The 6,750-nt window shown below is 37.0% G+C and overlaps 1 protein-coding gene across 5 annotated transcripts in view; it reads right to left on the reverse strand.

The window, feature by feature from the left end:
- Positions 1 to 6,750, reverse strand: part of MARCHF10 (membrane associated ring-CH-type finger 10) — a 239,954-nt gene that overhangs the window by 229,711 nt on the left and 3,493 nt on the right. The gene's annotated exons all lie outside the window — the stretch shown is intronic.

Below are 6,750 nucleotides of genomic sequence, written 5' to 3' on the forward strand. Positions count from 1 at the left end.
TTTGAGGTTGCGGTGAGCTCTGAAGGCACGGCCTTTTAGCAAGGGTGACAGAGTAAGACTCTGTCTCAAAAAACAAAACAAAACAAAAACACCCAAAGATACATCTTTAAAAAGAAAAAAGGATAACCAATTGTTCCAATACCTATTCCTATTATAAGAAATGAAATGATTCCACAGATGTTTGTGTCAGTAGCTGATGATCTATTCTGTTTCATTAATCTATTTTTATGTTTGTTAGCCAATATCACACTTTGATTACTATGGGTGTATAATATGTTTTGATATCTGATAGAAACAGGCAAAACTATACTTAAAATTATATTTAAAACAGATGTCCTAGCTAATCTTAATTATGTATTCTTCCAGATAAATTTTGGAATTAGCATGCCAATTTCATTATAAATCCTATAGTAATTTTGAATGAAATTATATTGAGTTTGTCAAATATTTGGGTAAAATGACATCTTTATAATATTGAGTCTTCCCATCTTGGAACATAGTATACATTTTCATTTATTCAGCTTTTTAAAAATGTCCTCCAGTAAATATTTAGATTATAGCTTTCTTTGTGTGGGTATTACACATTTAGTTTGTTTCTAGGTTAAAATTTTTTTTGTCTGGGTATTATTAATGGGATATTTTTATCTCATCTTCTCTTTCTATATTTTGTACATAGTTGAGATTATGTTGCACATACAATTCTGTATCTTGTCTTTTAACTTAACTTTATGTCACAAAAATTTCCTAATAAAATATAGTTTTATGGTTGCATAAATGTTTATTGACTATTTATGTAAGATAATTTATTTAACCATTTTTAACATTGGTTAATTAGATTGCATTCCACTTAAAAAATTCTAAGTACACTGTTATGAACATCTTTGTACATAAATCTCTGTTCTAGTTTGGATTATTTCTTAAAATATGTAAGTATTATTTCTCTATCTTCTGCACAGTATGGACATTCCCTGAAAGGTCCTAGGTAACACAAAATTAGGATAATTAAAAATATCTTCATACCCATTTGTTTACATTTTTAATGTTTTGCTCTTATTTAATTTACAATCTCACTGTCTTGTCCTGCATTCGTTCTATCATTTAGTCACTTTTTGGACATGATTAGAAAGTAAAAAAATGGGAAATAAACAAATAGCAGTGTCATAACACAAACTGATGCAGTGAGAATTAGTGTGGGAACAGACGCCGCGCCAGACTGACCATGGAGGGTCATTCTCTCTTTATACTGACAGCTTCTGTCTTTGCCATTTACTTGTATACTCGACTTCTTTGCATTTCTCAATATGATATGAAACGCCCACAACTTCAAAAGTTTATTATGTACCTCATGGAACTATTTACACAAAGTTGAATGTTGCCTAACTCAGGGAGTGTCTTTATACTGGATGCAATTTAACCTTCTTGATTATCCACAGTTATTATAGACAGCAGTTAAAAAAAAAATTTCTTCCCCAAGGCCTACCAAGGTATGTAGGGCTATTTTCCTCTACACAAAAGGAACTAAATTGCTGTGCTTTTTGATCATGAAGTTAACATTTATGCCTTTTTTCAAATGCACCCTGTTTATAGATGTCCAGCTTTCTCTTCTCACTGCTATCTGAACGGTGCTGTGACAGTTTCTACCCCTTCTTCTAGTTTATAGCTTCTACTTTTATGTGGGTTTGGAAACTAGATTGCCAGGTCTTTCAAAATCAAGTTCAAGTAAAAATTAACAGCCTCTGAGAAAGGGCTTCAAGGGACTTCTAGGTATAATGGGCATAATCTTTGGGGCATAAATTTAATGATCTCTATTTTGTCTCTGTAAAGGCCTTTTCCCATCTCCTCTACTCCCTTGTTTCTTTGCTGTGCTCCAGATAGATACTAATTCCAGATAGCTGAGTTCCATGTAAAAGAAGTTTCATTACAATTATTAGGTTGTTAATATAATGTTAAAATGCCCCTTTCATTTTACTGAATTCTGATTCTTTGCCTTCTTTTGTTCCTTTCATGTTATGTGTCAGGCTGAGTTGACTAAAGCTACAGAAATTGCTCATTGGACTTCAGCTAAGTGGGGTAAGATCTAATCTGTATCTTCATTTGCCCCACCTTTTCTTCCTCCTATCCCTTCTACACTTTTTTTTTTTTTTTCTCTGAGACAAGGTCTTATTCTGTCTCTTAGCCTGGAGTGCAGTAGCATCATTGTAGGTCACTACAACCTCAAACTCCTTGGCTCAAGGGATCCTCTTGCCTCAGCCCTCTAAGTAGATAAGACTACAGATGTGCACCACAACACTGGCTAATTTTCCTATTTTGTGTAGAGATAATGCCTGCTCTTGCTCAGGCAGGTCTCAAACTCCTGGCAAGATTCCTACCTTGAAGTGCTGCAATTACAGGGACGAGCCACTGTAGCTGGCCAACATTACACATCAACCAAATATAATTCTCTTATTTTAAAAAAAAATCATTTCTTGTCTAAAGCCTCATTTTTTTTTTTTTTAAATTTTTTTTGTAGAGACAGAGTCTCACTTTATGGCCCTCGGTAGAGTGCTGTGGCATCACACAGCTCACAGCAACCTCCAAATCCTTGGGCTTAGGCAATTCTCTTGACTCAGCCTCCCAAGTAGCTGGGACTACAGGTGCCCGCCACAACACCCGGCTGTTTTTTTGTTGCAGTTTGGCCGGGGCTGAGTTTGAACCCGCCACCCTCGGCATATGGGGCTGGCACCCTACCTGCTGAGCCACAGGCGCCGCCCGTCTAAAGCCTCATTTAGTTAAAAAGAAATGAAATGTATAAGTATTCCATTATATGAAATAAAACAAAAACAATTTATACAACTCTACCATATTCCTTTTAATTTTTTTTTTAAGACATAGGGTCTTTCTCTGTCATCTAGGCTGGAGTGCAATGGCCCAATCATGGCTCACTGTAGCCTCAAACACCTGGGCTCAAGTGATCTTCCTGCGTTGGCCTCTCAAACTGCTGGGATTACAGGCATGATCCACCATACCTGGTGGACAACTGTACTGTGTTCTTACTTTCACTTATGGCTAACTATAAAGGCTGTGGTGCTAAACCATAATTGTGTAGTCATTTTCTGTAATGGCCAATCATCTTCCTTGTTGATTGCCACACAACACCTCTCTAATATTTATTAACTACCTGGGAATTACTTATGTGCTCTAAGTGAGATTTGTCAGGTTTGTTAAAACCCACACAACTATCAGAAGCAACTCAAAGTTTGGCTCTTGTTAGTAGTGGGTCAGTGGGTAATCTTTATATTTGGGCATAATAGATACCCTTGATGATAACAGTGTTGTAATCTCTTTATCATGTTGACCTTGAAAAATAAAAGTGTTGGCTCGGTGCCTGTGGCTCCAGCAGTTAAGGCACCAGCCACATATACCTGAGCTGGCAGGTTCGAAACCAACCCAGGCCTGCCAAACAACAATGATGGCTGCAACCAAAAAATAGCTAGGCTTTGTGGCAGGTGCCTGTAATCCCAGTTACTTGAGAGGTGGAGGCAGGAGAATCACTTGAGCCCAGGAGTTGGAGGTTGCTGTGAGCTGTGATACCACAGCACTCTACCCAGGGTGACAGTTTGAGGCTCTGTCTCAAAAAAAAAGGAAAAATGAAAGTGTTAACTGTTGAGTGCAAAATGGGTGATCATGAAGTTTTATGATTTCAACTTTACATTATACAGCATCATACCTTAGTCATTTTTAATACATTGAATTGTGACATTTATGCATATGTTGATGGATGAACATTTTAAGCTCTTACATGGTGACACGGCCTAGCTTTATTTTCAGTTGCAGCACCATTTTTGGTATGTGTTTACACAATTATTTGAATACTTTATTACATTTCCCCTACTATTTATAAATATGAGTAGAAAGTAGAAAAATGAAAATGCTGATGCTAGTAAAAAGGAAGAATAGGTTTTCTAAGCTTAATATAATCAAGCAAAGACAGAGTCAGTTACGAATAAACCAGTGACTCTTTAGCCTCAGTCAGGTAGATATTAATGAGGACAAAATTAGAATATATAATATATGGTGGAAATTCATTAAAAACGGTATCTTAAAGGTGAATTGAAAATAGGAATTGAATACTATTTTTCAGCTCTCTAGAAAAACAAACGCTGCTCTTATAATATTTAGTGCATTTAAACTCTGCATAATTAACTTTGATATATGTTACCAGGAATATATTAAGTAAGAAATTGAGTAGCAGTGGGTAGGAAATAAACTGAGGGTTCATTAATAGGGAATTACAAGTTCAATAAAGGATTGGTATATCTCCTGGAACCTAAGAATAAGTGTGTGATAGATCCATGTTCTCTCTCGTTTCTGACTTCTTATATTTTTCTATCAGGCTCTCTCTGCCTCCAACCCCCTTTTTCTGAGTCTTTCCTTTCATCCTGCATTTGAGCATTCTCTGTTTCTCAGCGAATGTATCAGTTAACAGCATTCAGATACTAGGGAGAGACTAACTTGGTCCTTTGGATACAAAGTACAAAAATTCTAGGAAAGGCTCTAATTGGCCCAGCTCCGGTCAAGAGCTGTCAATTTCTGGGTGTACATTACAAATATATATAAATATGAATGCATTTTTTTCTGAAGAGAGGATCCATTGGTTCCATCAGATTCTCAAAGGAAAGGCTCTGTAACTCAAAAGCAGTGCAGAACTACTACGAACACAAAATTAATGCCCAAACCATCTCTTCATTTTTCTCTCCCAAACCAGCCCGACTCCCATGCTTCTGTCAAAGGTACTCCAGTCTTCTAAGCAGCTAGATTTGTTATCTTGTTATATTTTGATTCCCTCTGCATTTAGTTCCTCACTGGATTCTGTTAGTTTTATCTATGCAGGTAGGAGGGTTGGAACTATTCCCTTCTATTTCCACTGCCACAATCCTTGACTGTCAGCTATCGTCTTCAGCTCATTAAATAGTAATATCTTCTTAACTCTCCCTGCTCAAGTCCCCCTATTAGATGAATGTTTTAAACATTGACTTCTTATCATTCTTCTGCTTAAAGACTCCATAGTGTCTCCTTTCCTGGGCAGTAAGAAAAACCCTATGCAGTCTGGCCCTGGTCCTGGTCCTGGTTGGGTTTTTCCAGCCTTTTACCAGCTGATGTCTTATCTCTTCCATTCAGCCACATTTGTTGCTCATGGTTTTTTTAATTTAGATTTGCAATGTGTCTATTCGTAGTTCACACCAATGCGTATCAAGAAAGTAAATTAAAAAAAAAAGAAGAGAAAAGTAACTCATCTACCAAAGAGGTCCATTCTTTGACCTAAGAGGTTATTTATATTCATTCTCTCTTCTGAACTTTTGATGAGTCTCCAGGTCACCCCTCCCTCCACTCCTCCACCCCCTCACCTCCCTGCCCTGGCTTCCCTTCTCATCTTTTTATTTTTCCTATTCTACTTTTCTCAAGAAGTAGTCCCACACCATCCCAAACTCCCTCCTTCTTCTAAATTATTACAGAATTGTTTTACTCATGTTGACATTTAATTCTATAATATGCTATATTAATATTGAAACATTTTAAGCATTTTGTTTCCCAAAAAGATTATGAGGGTCGAGTAACAAGACGTCTTTCAAATCAATTATATAAGCCCTATGGCACTTATCACAGCTATACACAAACAGTAGGCACAAATATTTGTCAAACATTTATAAATGTCAATGTAAAAATATACAACAGTTTGTTTATTCACTTTACAAAAAAAGACATTTACTAGAAACTTCTTTTAAGTAGTAGCTCCTCTATGTGGAAATGTTTTAAAGTGTTAGTCTAGAAAGTAACTATTTATCAAAAGGCTGAGGTAGCAGTTGGTGGGGCAAAATGTTGAAGTCATTGGGTTAGAAGTCATCAATTGCAGATCAATAAGAAATGAAATCATGAAAAAAAATCAATGAGAAAAATCTCATTTACATCAATGTTTTGGAAATACTTTAGTTGTGTGAACTGGTTCGCATTTTTTCTTTTTCCTGGAGACAGGAGCTCACTCTGTCACCAAGGCTAGAGTGCAGTGGCATGACCATAGCTTGCTGCAGCCTTGAACTCTTGGGCTCAAGGGATCCTCTCACCTCAGCCTCCCAACTACCTGGGACTACAGGTGTGCACTCAGCTAATTTTTCCATTTTTTTTTGCAGAGATGGGGTCTTGGTATGTTGTCTAGGTTGGTAGTGAACTCCTGGGCTCAAGTAATACTCCTGTCTCAGCCTCCCAAAGTGCTGGGATTACAGAAGTGAGCCTGTATCTTGCCTGGCTCATACTTTTATAAAGATGTATTCTGTGTTCTCATTTACATTTTAAATGGCATTCTCCTGAGAGTAACTGATAGGAGATAAAATTTATGTCTAGTTTCAGATTGTGGCTCTACCCATCACCCACCCTGAACTTGGGCTGGTTATTTAACCTCTCAGAGTCCTCTCATTTATAAAAATAGGGTAATAACACTGGCCAGGCAAAGTGGAATGTGCTTGTAGTCCCAGCTACTCAGGAGACTGAGGCGGGAGGATTGCCTGAGCCTAGGATTGCAAGGTTACAGTGAGCTGTGATCATGCTACTGCATTCTAGCCTGGGTGAAAGAGCAAGACCCTATCTCTAAAAATAAATAAACAAAATATTTGTTTGATAGGATATTGTGAGGATTAAACAAGGTAGTATATAAAGCAATTTGTCAAGTATTTGCAGCCAGTAGGCGATTAATCAATAGTAAATGGTATTATTCTTTGT

This window comes from Nycticebus coucang, chromosome 18, assembly GCF_027406575.1.
Source record: "Nycticebus coucang isolate mNycCou1 chromosome 18, mNycCou1.pri, whole genome shotgun sequence".
Taxonomy (NCBI): Eukaryota; Metazoa; Chordata; class Mammalia; order Primates; family Lorisidae; genus Nycticebus; species Nycticebus coucang.